This window comes from Macrotis lagotis, chromosome 3 (assembly GCF_037893015.1).
Source record: "Macrotis lagotis isolate mMagLag1 chromosome 3, bilby.v1.9.chrom.fasta, whole genome shotgun sequence".
In the NCBI taxonomy this organism is placed as follows: Eukaryota; Metazoa; Chordata; class Mammalia; order Peramelemorphia; family Peramelidae; genus Macrotis; species Macrotis lagotis.
The window spans coordinates 246,728,855-246,745,895 of NC_133660.1; the positions used below are offsets into that span (position 1 = coordinate 246,728,855).

General features: G+C 34.2%; 1 long non-coding RNA gene across 1 annotated transcript in view; it reads right to left on the reverse strand.

Moving 5' to 3' along the window:
* Nucleotides 1-17,041, reverse strand: part of LOC141518392 (uncharacterized) — a 130,974-nt gene that overhangs the window by 32,862 nt on the left and 81,071 nt on the right. The gene's annotated exons all lie outside the window — the stretch shown is intronic.

A 17,041-nucleotide genomic window follows, 5' to 3' on the forward strand; every position in this document is an offset into this window, starting at 1 on the left:
GGATATTCTGAATTCCCATTCCTTATGATTTCTTATAGAACAAAAGTCTTTCATCACATTCCTTTTTCGAAATTTGTTCAGTCATTTCTCAGTTGATGAGCATCCCCTCAATTTCCAGTTCTTTGCCACTAGGAAAAGAGCAGCTATAAATATTTTCCTACATGTGGGTTTTTTACCCTTTATCATGATCTCTTTGGGATACAGAACCAGCAGCGGTATTGTTCATTCTAAGGGTATGCACAGTTAATAAATGCTTTTTTTTGACAAACTTATCAAAATGATGAGTAATTGATCCAAAACTTAAATCCAAGTGCACTAACTCCAGCTATAACATATTACTTCTTACTTCTAACCGAGCCAAGAATCCTGAATCTCTCAAGTTTCACTTTTATTTTACTTCTGATGAAAATTAAATGTTGTCTTCTTAGAAATAGATGAACTATCCTGCTGGACAATCCTGTGGAGTTTTTTGTTTTTCATTTAGTAACTTCTGTATTTCCCCGTCATTGTCATCAAACCAGTCTTGATGCTTTCAAATGTTCTGACTCAGATGAGCAACCAAGTCTCTGAAAGCTACCCACTTCTTTTCTACTCCTCTGTTGCTAAATGTGTGTTGGATCAACTTTCCCTCCAAGTTGGTAATAAACTTTTCCAACTCAAAGAAGGGCTCTAATGTGTTGAGAATAATTTTTCTAAGATTTACTTTGCCTTGGGACTGCTGCTTCTGTTGAATGTGAATGTTTAGCCTGGAGAGGATGAGTCTGTGATAAGTCCATCACTCTGCACCACACATTGCCTTTGTCACTCTCACATCCTTTCTATGTCGTCCCCTTACAATTACATAGTGTTTTTTTTTTTTAGTTTTGGCAAGGCAATGGGGTTAAGTGACTTGTCCAAGGCCACAGCTAGGTAATTATTAAGTGACTGAGGCCGGATTTGAACTCAGGTACTCCTGACTCCAGGGCCAGAGCTCTATTCACTGTGCCACCTAGCCACCCCCACAATCACATAGTCTTCTGAATGCCAATGTTGTCAATCTTATTTAAAGAAGTTGTTGTACATTTTTTGTTTTTCAGTCAAAGAGTAGACTCCCTGTCTGTCATGGTAATCAGGCCAGGATTAAGTAAGCAGACAATCAGGTCATGGAGAAATCATACTGGGCAAGCACTCACAGGGAGTCAGAAGAAGTGATAGAGGGATGCTCTGAGGGTCTCAAGAACTCTGGAATTTATTATGTAGCATGTGCAACACTGGCACAGAGCCATCCGGTATGGCTTGCCTTAATCAGAGAGGGTGCTATGGCCCATGAGCAAGGCAGAATTGAAGTAGCTCAAAGGAAATGTGAGATATATAAATTTAGAGCAATTGCCCCAGGTGTTCACATGTGCCCAACCTGTGGTAGAGCATTCCAAGCTCATATTGGTCCGATCAGCCCCAGTCAAACATACTATAACTCATCTCTAATGTAGTGAAGTCATTTTGGTCTTCTTTGATAAAGAATGGCTAGAACTAGCCAATCAACCCACTAATCAATCACATTTTTTCATGTAGACACCTATACTCATCTCCTTTTCTTCCTTTAAATTCTTTAGAATCTTTTTTGTCTAGGAGGTTAGATAAAAATCGTGGAAATTTTAGTCAATTACTTTCTAACTCATCTTATTCCAAAATCTTCATATATTTTAATTTGTCTAGTAGTACTATATGTGGATTATTATTACTATTATTTTATTAATATTTCTAGCATAAACACCAGTCAAACTAATGTTGAAGTTGTGAACTGATCCAGTCTTTTTGAAGAATATTTTGGAACTACACCCAAAGGGCAATAAAACTGTGCCAACCCTTTGATGCAGCAATATCACTACAAGATCTGTATCCCAAAGAGATCATAAGAAAGAGAGAAAACCCCACATGTACAAAAATATTTGTAATAGTTCTTTTGTAGTAACAAAGGACTGGATATTGAGGAGAAGCTCATCAATTGAGGAATGGCTAAACAAATTGTGGTACATGAATGTGATGGAATATATTGTTATGTAAGAAATCATGCATGGCCAGACTTCAGAAAAGCCTGGAAAGACTTCCATGAACAGAGTGAAGTGAGCATAACCAGAAGTCCATTGTACACATTAGCAGCAACATTGTATGATGATTCCCTACAATGGACTTGCTCTTTTCAACAAAGACAATTTTAAAAGAACTTTTGGTGGAAAATATCATCTACATCCAGAGGAGGAACTATGGAGTCTGATTGCAGACCAAAGCTTGCAGACTTTTCAATTTTTTAAATTTGCTTTATGTTTTATGTTTTCCCCCCTGTCTTTTGTTTTTCTTTTTGGCTCTTATTCTTCTTTCATAATATGATCAATATGGAAATATATTTATCATAATTATACATGTATGACCTATATAAGATTACTGTCATGTAGAGGAGGAGAGAGAGAGAAGGAAGGGAAGGAGAAAAATGTTGAACTCAAAATCTTACCCCCAAAAACTTGCTGTTGAAAACTATCTTTACATGTGGTTGGAAAAATAAATAAGTAAATAAATCTATTTTTAAAAAAAAGAAAAAACACCAGTCAATTGAAAACATTTAGTAGTCTGGTTCAGTGGAGTTTAAATGTGATTTGCCTCAGAAGTCACACTTCACAATCTTATCCCAAACCAGCATGACTTCTAAACTGTGTGAATTTGAGTGGAAGACCAACTTGACTTGTCACACATGCAAACTGCTAAACTCCAAAGAGCAGGAGTTGTTGTACATGAAAAATCTTCATCTTTTCTAAATTGGGACCAATCTGTTCATTGTAGAGATGAAGATTCCTAGGACAGTTTGAGGTTGCTCATCCAACTCTGAAGAGTTTCCACTTGCCTCCCACTGTGGTGAGATGAATTGCTGATGCCTTTCAATAGCAAACTACTTGTCAGCAGGTGTAAGACAGCTGAGATTCCTGCCGAATGCACCTGCCCCAGCTCGGCGGGATTCACCTGTGAGCCTGAAATCTGTGGAGGGATGCTTGGAGGGAAGAATCTCTGAATCTGTATTATGTATTGTCACATGTCCCAATAAGCTCTTGGTTGGTCTGGTTGTGATTCTTTTTAATTGAATAAAGAATTACCATATTTATTACTATTATTCCTTGGGGGGGGAAGCAAAAAAAAACAACTTTCTACTCACACTGTCATCTAATGACTAGAAGGTCAGATAAATTATCTTGCCCTTAGGTCTAGAGTTGAGCTGCCTAATGTCAAAAATGAGTGGAAAACAGTAAATGCCTGGGATGTTTTTCATTTTAACTTTCTATGTCAGAAACATAATTATTTTTTTAACTTTCTATGTCAGAAACATAATTATTTTTGTTGTTGCTTTATGTTTGTTTAAGCAAGTATTGATTTGAGCTCTCAGGAATCAGAGACTGAGAACAGCACCTTGATTTGAATTGCAAATGAAGCTCATATGCTAATTGCTTTAAATAGGTTATTAATGTGAAAGATATTCCTTAAATCATCATCCTTGAGAGCAGAAGGCTAAACAAAGATATAATGCATAAATTGGTGGATGATCTTGGCAGCAGACAATCTATGGACTTCAAAAGCAAAACATATTCACATAGAATCTATTTAGATGTTTCCAATCAAGCAAGCACTACTTTCAAGTAAAATGAGAAGTCCCTGTCTCTTTCTACCTCTTTCCACATCCTTCTTTTTATGACACTGTCACTCAAATGGGTAGAGAGAAAATGTAATATTCTGCTAGCTCTATTTAATACAATAATAATTTACTCTTACTAGCAACCTGTAAAAGAACAGAAGGAGGATAAGGTAATTCAAAGAAATAAATAAAATTCAAAGGGTTTCCAAGCAAGCTACATGCCCTTTGAATAGATTGGAGGAGATTGTTAGATTAAACTTCAGGAAACATTTATTCTTGAAAAGCAATATAACAGAGCCTAGGATTCAGAACTCTGGACTGAACTTAACTTCAAATCACATCTCACTTACTGATCATGTGATAAAGAGCATCAGAAATAACCTTTGACAGAAAAAGAATGAGGGGGAGGAGGAGGAAAGAAAAAACGAGAGATGAGAAGAACAAGCACTAGGAAAAGGAGAGGATAAGGAGGATAAGGAGAAAGAGGAGGATGAGGAGAATGAAGGAGAGGAAGAAGAAAAGAAGAAAAATTATTTGAACTTTAATTAACATCAACTGAAAAAAATGATCACTTCCCTATATATAGTGGAATGGAAAAGATTGTATATGAATCTCTGAATCTGTATTATTTATTGTCACATGTCCCAAGTTATCTTATCTATAAATAGGGATCAAAGACCTTCTAGTCCCTACCTTTCAGGTATATTGAGGACCTCCAAAGGTATAATGTATGTAAAGCATATTTCAACATTTATAGCAATGTCAACTACCATTCCTAGTGTCAGGTCGGACTAGGTAGTCTAAGGCAATCAAACCTCAAGTATTAGCTATGTGACTCTAGGTAAGTCCCTTAACTTTGAAAGAGGGAAAGAAGGGCCTCTGGAGCCTCAATGTTCTTAACTATACAATAAGGAACTTAGACTTTAAGGTCTAAGGAAATGACAAGGAAGAAAAGTATTTGGAGGGGGGCAAGACAAAATAGAAATAAGCTCTGACGATGGAAGTTATAGAAAGAAATGTTGTGGATTATGGAAAGCATATTAGGGATAGAGGCATGTCTTAAGGGAGATGGTAGAGGAAATGTACATGAATTGATCTTTAATGAACACCTCTGTGTGCCTCTAATTTTATAATTTGCCATACTGTGAAGCTATCAAGAAGATATAAAGTTGGACTTCCTGTTAACAAGGAGCTGATAGTTTGAGAAAAAAGAGGAAGGAAAGTGAAGAACAACAGAGTATAAGGATAATATTCAAAGTCAATATTTACGTAGCATTTTTTCTAGCTCAAACTCCAAAATAACTCTATAAAATAGATACTTGAGATATCTCATTATCAATCCCATTTTCCAGAGGTAGAGCCTGGAACTAGGTAAAGAGACTTGCCTGTGAACACATAAGCAAAAAATAAACAGAGTCACATGAGCCTCAGAACCTTCCAGTCATCCAGGCTCCAAACACTAATGTCATTCTCTTTCTCACCCTCCTCATTCAATCCTTTGCTAAGCACTGATACTCTACCTCTATGACAACTATAGGATGTGTTCCCTTTTCTCCTTCTGGTGCCTGGTTCAGTCTCTTATTTATCATTTCATACTTGGACTATTTCAATGATCTTCTGATTAAAAAGGTCTCTGAGATAAATGATTATTAAAGAACCATTAAGTGAGGAGAATACAGGACTTTTCCCCTTATAATCTCCTCATTCTAATGGATCAAGTCAGAATCTGAATAATACTGGGAGTTTTTTATTTTTTTTTAATTTTAGAAAGATTTTATTATTTATTTTGAGTTTTATAATTTTCCCCCTAATCTTGCTTCCTTCCCACCCCCCACCCCCACAGAAGGCAATTTGGTAGTCTTTACATCATTCCCATAGTATGCATTGATCTAAGTTGAATGTGATGAGAGAGAAATCATATCCTTAAGGAAGAAACATATAGTATGAGATATAGCAGAATTACATAATAAGACTTTTTTTAAATTAAAGGTACATAGAAAGTCTTGGGTCTTCATTCAAACTCCACAATTCTTTCTCAGGATATAGACAGCATTCTCCACTGCAGATAGCCCCAAATTGTCCCTGATTGTTGCACTAATGGAATGAGCAAGTCCATCAAAGTTAATCATAACCCCCATGTTGCTATTAGGGTGTACAATGTTCTGGTTCTGCTCATCTCGCTCAACATCAGTTCATGCAAATCCTTCCAGGCTTCCCTGAATACCTATCCCTCAGAATTTCTAATAGAACAAAAATGTTCCCTGACATTCATATACCATAGCTTATTAAGCCATTCCCCAATTGAAGGACATTTACTTGATTTCCAATTCTTTGCCACCACAAACAGGGCTGCTAAGAATATTTTTGTACAAGTGATGTTTGTACCCCTTTTCATCATTGTTTCAGGGTATATACCCAGTGGTGGTATTGCAGGATCAAAGGGAATGCATATTTTTGTTGCCCTTTGGGTGTAATTCTAAATTGTTCTCTAAAATGTTAGATGAGTTAACAGCTCCACCAACAATGAATTAGTGTCCCAGATTTCCCAAATCCCTTACAACACTGATCATTGTCCTTTCTGCTCATATTTGCCAGTCTGAAAGGTGTGAATTGGTACCTCAGAGATCCTTTAATTTGCATTTCTCTAATAAGTAATGATTTAAAGCAATTTTTCATATGACTAAGATCACTTTGATTTCCTCATCTATAAATTGTCTTTGCATATCCTCTGTTCATTTGTCAATTGAGGAATGCCTTCTTTTTTAAAAAAAAAATATTTGACTCAGTTTTCTGTATATTTTAGAAATGAGTCCGCTGTCAGAAATACTAGTTGTAAAGATTGTTTCTCAGTTTACTACATTTCTTTTGATCTTGGTTACAGTGGTTTTGTCTTGCAAAAAGGTTTTTAATTTAATGTAATCAAAATCATCTAGTTTGTTTTTAGTGATGTACTTCACCACTTTCTTGGTCATAAACTGCTTCCTTTTCCATAGATCTGACAGGTAAACTATTCTTTGATCTTCTAGTTTGCTTACAATATTGTTTTTGATGTCTAAATCCTGTATCCATTTGGATCTTATCTTGGTAAAGGGTTCAAGGTGTTGGTCTAATCTAAGTTTCTTCCATACTAACTTCCAATTTTCCTAACAGTTTTTAGTGAAGAAAGAGTTTTTATCCCAATAGCTGGACTCTTTGGGTTTAACAAATAGCAGATTAATATAATCATTTCCTGCTATTGCATCTAGTCTATTGCATTGATTCACCACTCCATTTCTTAGCCAATAACAGACAGTCGTAATGACTGATGCTGTATAATATAATTTTACATCTGGTAGGGCTAAGCCACCTACTTTTGCACTTATTTTCACTGAATTCCTGGAAATTCTTGACTTTTTATTTCTCCATATAAATTTACTTATTCCTTTTTCTAACTCATTAAAGTAATTTTTTGGAATTTTGATTGGCAGGGGACTAAACAGATAGTTTAGTTTTGGTAGAATTGTCATTTTTATCATATTAGCTCGACCTATCCATGAGCAGTTGATGTTTGCCCACTTATTTAAATCTGATTCTATTTCTGTGAGAAGTGTTTTCTGATTATTTTCAAAAAGTTTCTGAGTCTGCCTTGGCAAATAGACTCTAAGTATTTTATATTGTCTACAGTTACTAGAATTTCCCTTTCTAGCCCTTCCTGCTCTATCTTGCTAGTTATATAAAGAAAAGCTGAGGATTTATGAGGGTTGATTTTATATCCTGCAACTTTGCTAAAGTTGATAATTGTTTCCAGTAGCTTTTTAGATGATTTGGGGGAATTCTCTAGGTACCATCATGTCATCTGAAAAGAGTGAGAGTTTTATCTCTTCCTTCCCTATTTTAATACCTTTGATTTCTTTTTCTTCTCCTATTGCTGAAGCTAACATTTCTAATACAATAGTCAATAGAAGTGGTGATAATGGTCATCCTTGTTTTACCGCTGATCTTACTGGAAATGCCTCAAGCCTATCCCTATTGCATATAATGCTTGTTGGTGGTTTCAGAGAGATACTGTTTATTATTCTAAGGAACACTCCATTTATCCCTATGCTTGCTAGTATTTTTAGTAGGAATGGGTGCTGTATTTTGTCAAAAGCTTTTTCAGCATCTATTGATATGATCATATGATTTCTGATAGGTTTGTTATTGATATAATTAATTTATATATATATATATATATTGATTATATATATATATAATATATATATATTAATTATATATATAAATAATTATATATAAAATTTTCTTAATATTGAACCAACCTTACATTCCTGTGATAAATCCTATTTGATCATAATGTGTTATCCTTGTGATACTTGTTTGCTAAGATTTTATTTAAGATTTTTCCTCTATATTAATCAGGGAGATAGGTCTACAATTTTCTTTCTCTGTTTTAACTCTTCCTGGTTTAGGTATCCGCACCATATTGGTATCATAGAAAGAGTTAGGCAGAGTTCCAGCTTCACCTGCTTTTCCAAAAAAGTTTTTTTTAGAATTGGAACCAGTTGTTCCTTAAATGTTTGTTAGAATTACTTGTGATTCCATATGGCCCTGGAGATTTCTCCTTAGGGAGATCAAGAATGATTTGTTGAATTTCTATTTCTCATATAGGGTTATTTAGGGATTTAATTTCCTCTTCATTTAACCTGGGCAAATTATATTTTTGAAAATATTCATTCATTTCATTTAGATTATCAAATTTATTGGCATAGAGTTGGGCAAAATCATTCTGAATTATAACTTTAATGTCCTCCTCATTGGTGGTGAGTTGATATTTTTCATTTATTACACTAGCAATTTGGTTTTCTTCTTTCTCTTTTTTAAATCCAATTGCCCAGAGGTTTATCAATTTTATTGGGTTTTTGTTTCATAAAAACAGCTCTTGGTTTTATTTAGTTAGTTCAATTTAGTTCAATAGTTTTCTTGCTTTCAATTTTATTAATTTCTCCTTTAATTTTTATAATTTCTAATTTGGTATTTAACTGGTGGTTTTTAATTTTTTTCACTATTTTTAGTTGTGTATTTAGTTCATTGATTACTTCTTTCTCTAATTTATTCATATAAGCATTTAAAGATATAATATATCCCCTGACAGCTTCCTTGAGTGTATTCAATAGATTTTGGTATGTTGTTTCATTATTGTTATTATCTAGGATAAAATAATTAATTTTTTCCTATAATTTCTTGTTTAATCCACTCATTCTTTAAAGTGAGGTTATTCAGTTTCTAATTAGTTTTGGGCCTATATCTCCCTGGCCCAAAATTGCATATGATTTTTATTGCATTATGATCTAAGAAAAATGTCTTCACTATTTCTGCCTTTCTGCAATTGATTATTAGTTTTTTTTGCCATAGTACATGGTAAATTTTTGTGACAACTAAGAAAAGAAAATATATTCCTTTCTATCCCCATTCAGTTTCCTCCAGAAGTCTATCATTTTTAGGTTTTCTGACAATCTATTTACCTCCTTAATTTCCTTCTTGTTTATTTTATAGTTAGATTTAGCTAAATCTGAGAGCAGGAGGTTAAATTCTCCCACTAGTAGAGTTTTGTTGTCTATGTCTTCCTGTAACTCCTTCAACTTCTCCTCTAAGAATTTGGTTTCTATACCATTGGGTGCATTCATATTTAGTATTGAAATTACTTTATGTCTATGGTACCTTTTTAGGTGGCTGTGGTTTCTTTCCTTATCTCTTTTAATAATATCTATATTTGTAACTGCTTTGTCTGAGATAAAAATTATTATCCCTGGTTTTTTCACTTAAGCTGAAGCAAAATATATTTTGCTCCAACCTTTTACCTTTACTCTATATCTCTTTGCTTCAAATGAGTTTCTTGTAATCAGAATATTGTACCATTCTGGTTTTTAATCCACTCTACTAGTTGCTCACATATTAAGGGAGAGTTTATCCCATTCACATTCAAAATTATAATTAATAACTCTTTATTGCTTTCCATGTTATCTTCCCTCTCTGTTTATATTTTCTCTCTTTCTGCCTTTATCTATATTCCCCAGTGTTTTTTCTCAATTCTTCCACCTTCAGTGTGTTTTCCCTACTATATCCAACCCCCTCCTCCTTTTTCCCTCCTTTCCCTTTTCCCCTTCTTCCTTCCCTTCCTTCTGTTGATTCCCCCTTTCTTCCCTCTCCCCTTTCCCCCTTTTTAACACTTTAAAGGTAAGGTAAATTTCTTAATTTAACTGAGCGTGTGCATGTTAACTTTAAGCCAATCTGATGAAAGTAAAGTTCAGGTGGTTCTCACCTCCTCCCTTCTTCCCCTCTATTGCAATAAGCCCTTTTTACCTCTTAATGTAAGAAGATTTACCCCATTCAGTCTTCTCCATCCTCCAATCTCTTTACTATCCTCTTTTTTAAGGAGGTATTGTTTTTAAATCATTCTGAATCACTGAAAGGTTGTTTTCCTAGCTTCTCTTTCTGGGTTTTGTGGATAGGACTTCCATTAAGAGGTTTGTTTCATATTGTTTATGAGGGAAGATCAGGAGACCTTAAAACAGGACCTGGCTTCTCTCTGCCATCTTGGCCAGAATAGATAATATTGTTAATAATGAGATAAGATTAATTTTTTTTCTCAATCTTGTTCAGATCCTATGAAAGAGGGGAAAACCTTATATTTTACTCAGGTCTGAATGGGGGTAGAACTTTTGTCTAGACTGCTCAAAGCTAGGAATGAGAATGATCAAAATCCCCCAGACCCTCATTAGAATGGGTCCACCTCTAATCACAAGTCATTCTTCTCATTAATTGTTAACTAATTGACTCTAGTCAATTACCATTCTAAAGAACACCCAGTCTTCCAAGGGCAAAAAAAAGCTTTGAATGGGTTCCATGAGGGATCTTTGGCATTCATGAATTCTGCTAATCCTTTTTATTGACTATCCATTAGTGAATAATCACTAAAATGATTAATTACCAATAAGTTATGCCTCTCAAACTCTTTAAACATCACATTCTCCTTGCTTTAAGAATTCTCTCCCCACTTCACTAGATCTTCAACTTTTCTAACAAAAATTCCTCATCACCTCTAGAATCAAATATCAAATCTTCAGGCTGGGATTCAAACACCTCATTATTTGACCCCCCCCCCCATCTTTCTTACCTAATACTTATTACCTATTACTTCCTTGACCATCCTGCTCAAGGTAGGGAGAAGACATTGAAGTACAGACTGACAAAATCTGTACAATTCACCTATTATCTATAAAAGGAGTTGCTTCTTAAAGGGGTTTGGTAGATTTTCAATTGAATTGAGTGGTCCCAATAACTACTTAACGTGAACTTGACAATTTCAATCTTGTAAATACATAATAAGCACCAACTAAATACCGGGCATTCTGATTCTCTAACATAAGAATCTCTCCTTGATTCTGCCCTTGGATGATTTGGATAAAGTAGAAATTTAAAATATATTTTACAAGTTCACAATTATTGGCCCCAAAATAAACAACCTCTAAAAGAGAGTGGGATGCTCAAATCTGCTGTTTATAGCTTGTCGTCTTCCTTAATATAATGGATTTCAGGGCCACAACATCTTGTGTGGCAGCATTCCCAGAAAAAAAATAAAATTTAAAAGATGTCATTTTTACAATTATGCTAATCCCTTTTTGTCCATGATGGCCCATCATATTTGGAAAATACTCATTCTCCATTGCAATGCTGATTCAACTGTTCATTCTGTGGCAGTTGTAATACGTCAACAGTTTCATCTTTAATAACCTCCTAATGCCAAGGTACATAATTAAGAGTCTTGCTTTGACAGACTTGTTACAGTCCTGCCACTTAGGAAGAAGAAGGATGGAAGGAATAAAAAAAAACAATTTATTTTCCTAATATTTAGTTTTTGCATATGTGGTAGACTCTAAATACCTGTAGTCCCTCTATTCTGCAAAGTAACAGATTGGCATTACTAACTATAATGGTTTATATTATTGGTACAAAGTGACATTTTGCAAAATTACATCGCAAAATTAGTTTTATTGGGGGATAAATGATAGGCAGCAGTGGCATAATGATAAGAGTATTGGACTTCATGTCAAGAAAATCTGAATTTAAAACTTGCCTCTGTCACATAGTCATTGGGTGACCCTGGAGAGGTCACTTTTCTCTGCAACTTGAGGAACTATAAATTAATCATGATTATGATCCCCTTGATGCAAAGAGTTTCTTTACCAGGAATTCCTACAAAGACATAATCCAATCACAGGTGTTTGGCATATTAGAAGGAAGGAAAAGCAGACTATTTTTGCTCACATTTATTTCAATTGAAAAATGCAGGACATTCCAAAATCTTTAAAGGTTTAAAATAGCACCAAGATTTTTGGAACAATCTATGCTTATTAAGGACTCTTAATACTCTGTGCCAAAACAGAATAAAAAGAGGTAAACAAAGAAAAAATCTGCATTCAAGGATCTTAAAGATTTCTGGGTGAAAACAACATATACAAAGGATATAAAATACAAACATATATAAAATGTTAGGGGGTACTGGGCTGTTCAAAGACTTCTGGGGACATCTTTGGAAGATGGCATAGTAGGTCAGAAATTTTCAGACTCTACAAATTGCCTCCAGAAAATCATCACAAAATATGCACAGAGCAGCAGAATAGGAAAAGTCTCAAATCAGAAGACAGATGGGTTGAGCCAAGGAATTTCTGAAGTGTTGAGTGAGGAGGGCTTAGGTAAAAGCCTTTGCAAAATTATAGAGAGAAAAAGTAGGAGATTTTATTTATTTCAGAACAAAGCAACAGTCCATTCTGAAACTATAGATAAAAGACATGCAAAAATACTGATTCACCATTATATACATATATATATTCCAAAAAACAGAAGATAAAACACATTCTTCCATTCAATAAAGAGTACACAACCTCTTTATTGAATGGATATGTTTTATGTTTTCGTTTTGAGAATGAGAAGGAAATACAGAAAAATAATGGTGGATTATCATAGCTAGTATTTATTATTATGCATTTAATATAATATATGTAATATATTATATTATTATATGTTATATTAAATATAAAATTCTTTACATGACCTATCATTCATTCCACATAAGAAGCATGCAAAGTATGATTACCATACCCATTCTATATCTGAGAAAACTGAGACTGAGAGAACATAAATGTCTGTGGCATGATTCAAATTCAAGTCTTCCTAACTAGAAATCAATCATTCTATCCTCTGCCACATGGTTGGCCAAAGCACTTTACAATAGCATATCAAACTCAATTAGAAATGGAAGATTCATGGGAGTCACCTATTGATTTAAAAAAAAACCACATTAATATCACCTGGGTTGTAGGATAGTTTTATTTATTTTCTTAAATATTTCCCAATTACATCATAATTTGATTTGGGTCACTTTGGGAGGGAGTATGTGTGTGTGTTGGACATTTGTATTTTATCCATATTATCTAGGTAGACAGCCCTGGAGTCAGGAAAACCTGGGTTCAAATTCAGCCTCAGACACTTAACACTTACTAGCAGTATGACCTTGTTGAAGTCATTTAACCCTGACTGCCTCTCATCCTTGGTCATCTCCAGTCATATCTGGCCACTGGACCCAGAGGTCACTAGAGGAGAAACTGAGGCTGATGACTTAGCACAGATCACCCTCACTCAAATCCAATTCACATGTTTGTTGTTATCTCCTTTGAGGAAGAAGGACATACTAAAAGTCTTTGAGCTAGATGCTATTATTACCCCAATTTGACACACAAGTTAAGTGACTAACACAAAGTCGCCCTACTAATAGGTTTTGAGGTAGGATATGAACTTAAGTCTTGCTGGCAAGTTTGGCACTCTATACACTACTCATTTAGCTGTTAAGATAAAGGGGGATATATGTTAGTAAAAGAAAAGAATTCTTAAACAAAGAAAAATTGTGATTGAGTTTTTTCCAACCCTTTGTGAACCCATTTGGGGTTTTCTTGGAAAAGAAACTGGAATGGTTTACCAATTCCTTTTCCAGTTTATTTTACAGATAAGGAAACTAGGTAAAAAGGGTTAAGTGATTTGCCCAGGGTTACACAAATAGTAAATGTCTGCATTTGAACTTAGGTAGATGAATATTCCTGACTCCAGACCCTGTACTCTATCTACTATACCCCATATCTACCCAAATAAAAGTATATACATATTCACAGAGAGAGAAAGATAAATAGGCAATACCATTATTAACTTACACAGTTTAAGATAATGAAAGAATGGATGAAATACACTTATTAAATGCTTATTATGCACTAGGTAATATAAACATATATGTATGTATGTATGTATAAATGTATATACACATACCTGCTAACAACCTTTAAGTTTTGCTTCTTACTGAGAATTTATGCTTAGCATTCCAGAAAATAGAGTGGCCCTTGTCTATTATGAGAACAATGACCAAAACGACCTTTCCCTCAAGTAATTGTCTTAAAAGAGAAGAAAAAGGTACTAAAAATTATTATATATAAAAAGGATTTGATTAGTTTCCCCTCAGATGATTGCCTTATATAACTGAAAACAACTGAAATTCCCTCCTTCAGAAAGCTCTCCTAATGGGGACAAAAGTAACTTATAATTTAATTTGAGAACAAATTTTAAAAAAGGATTGGAAATACTAGCTCATTTGTCCAAATGTTTCAATAGTTAGCTTAATTGAAGGGAACAATGTGTAGAAATAAATGTCAGATATGACATGGGCTTTTCACTACTGCTCTTAAGAAAAGAAATGATTATAATAGTTATAGTATTATATGTGGTGAGAGGAATGTTTTAAGAGATCTAATAACCTGCAGCTGGAAAGATCAAATTAAACTGGAAGAACAACTTTTAAAACCTCTATCCAGCTTATCTATCCATCTATCTATCCTCTTTCTATCTATCTATCTATCTATCTGTCTATCTATCTATCTATCTATATCTATCTATCTACTAATCTATCTATCCATACACATTTATCCATCCACCTATGTATGTATGTATGAATCCATCCATCTATCTATACAACTATGCATTTTGTCTATCCATTCATTTGTCCACTTACCTATCCAGCCATTTATGTATTTATCTTTTAATTCATTTATCCATTTATCCATCCATCCAGGTTTTTAGTTTCTATTACTCTGTCTCTGTCTCTCTATCTGGAGCACTCTCCTACCTGTTTATCTGGAACCAAAAAAAAAAAAACACCTCAAGGTTTAGCCTCCTGAAATTGGATGCTCTTTCCAGTTCTGAAAACTTAACAGTGCCACAAAAATTTTAAAGTTCTTCCATTAGTGATTCATCTATTGGAGATACCTTTCATCTTTGAGACAGAAAGTATAACCAAGAAAGTTCTCTTCATCCTATCAATAACCTTCCTCAAATAAAGGAATATAGTATGATCTGGATGGAATTTAGAGGAGTGAAATTCTCACCTCCTCAATCCTATTAGCTTTGCCTCTATCAAAAGATTCCATTAAAATTTTGTCTGCAATGCTCTAATATCACACCATGGTCTAAATGCCCCTTATTCTTTTTTTCAGGAAAAATTTCTATATAACCCTGCTGTATTCATCTTACGCTTTTGAAGTACATGTTCTGAACCCAAGTGGTTTATTTGGGTTCGCTGATCCATGTTAAACTTCATTTTATTTGATTCAACCCAGTTTTCTAATCAGTCAAGATTATTTTGGCAGCTGATTTTGTCATCCAGTGTGCTTTTTATCATCTGCAGATTTGATAAGAATGCTAGGACTTTTTCAAACCATTAATAAAATTCTTAAATAGCACAGATTCTTGTGTTCCTCTGTTGAATCCATTTTTCCAAGATGACATTGAACCATTAAAGACTAAAGGAGCCACTCAGTCAATTATGAATCAAATCTAACTGTATTATCATCTATTACCCAACCTTTCATCTTTTATATAAAAGATCTATACAGAGGGTATTTCAGAGGAAGCTTATACAGAAGACATCAATAAATTCACCAAGTATTTACTGAACACCTTCTATGAAATGATTTCCTAAAATCTAGGTAAGCTAAATCTGTAGCATTCTCTTTAGTAACTTTGCAAAAAAGAAAACAAAGAAAGAAAGATTAACCTGGCTTTATATATTCTTTTTTTTATCAAGGCAGTGGGGGTTAAGTGACTTGCCCAAGTTCACACTGTTAGGTAATTATTATTTGTCTGAGGTCATATTTGAACTCACATCCTCCTGACTTCAAGGCCAGTGCTCTATCCACTGTGCCACCTAGCTGCCTCCACTTGATGAAAAGAATGTGGCTCTTTTTTAATCCCTTTCTTAATTAGTTACTAACCACATCTTTAATCATATTTCTGGTATTTTGCTGATCATGAAATTCAAAAACTCATTGATATATGCTTTATATATTCCATCCCCTTTTCTTTTTTATTTGAAATAATATTTACCCTCATCCAATTTTGTGATTTAAAAAATCACTGATAGTGACTTTGGAATCTCATTTAACAGTTACTCCTACAGGATGAAGCTTAACTGGACTCAGTGATTTGAAGATATTAACTCAATTAAACAAATATTCATAGAGTGCCCATATATTAGGCTCACAGCTAAGTGCTTTGTTGTTGAGTAATTTTTGTGATACTTTGTGACAATATCTGAGATTTTCCTGGAAAAAATACAGAAGTGGTTTGTCATTTCCTGCTCCAGTTCATTTTATGAGAGACAAAAATAAGGCAATCCTGATAAAAAAAATAAGCTAGTAAGTCTCTGGGGCAGTATTTGATCTCAGGACTTCCTGACTCCAAATCCAATCACTATCTACTGAGTCATTCAACTGCCCCTCTGCTAATTCCTAGGGATTAAAAACATAAAAATTTAGATCCTGTCCTTAAGAAATTCAAGATGTAAAGAGGGAAACTAAATCACAAAAACTGGAAAGAGCCAAAGAAAACACCCAAGATATTCCCTGCAGTTAAAACCAAGTAGAGAGCTGTAAAGTTCTAAGGTCTCTATACAAGAAGACTTTGGGTAAAAGTTGATCATTCCACCCTTCAGTGCTACAAACAGAAATAAAAGACAACTGATTGAGTTGAGATGCTGAATATTTGAGAAGATTTCACAGGATCATCTATGTGTATTCTTCCTATTTCTTTACATTTCTTGGTTATTAACTACCTTATAGGCAATTTTATTCATTTCTTCCCAGGCCAAAAGTGATTCGCTTGGGAATAGAAAAGAAAAGAACTTAAGAATTGAGAAACTATGCTTTTTTTGTATTGCCCATTATCATCATCACATTTATTCTGAATTTTGACCCACCTTATGCTTTTCTTATCCTATCTTCCATCATCATTATCCTCCATTATTTTCCCCTACTT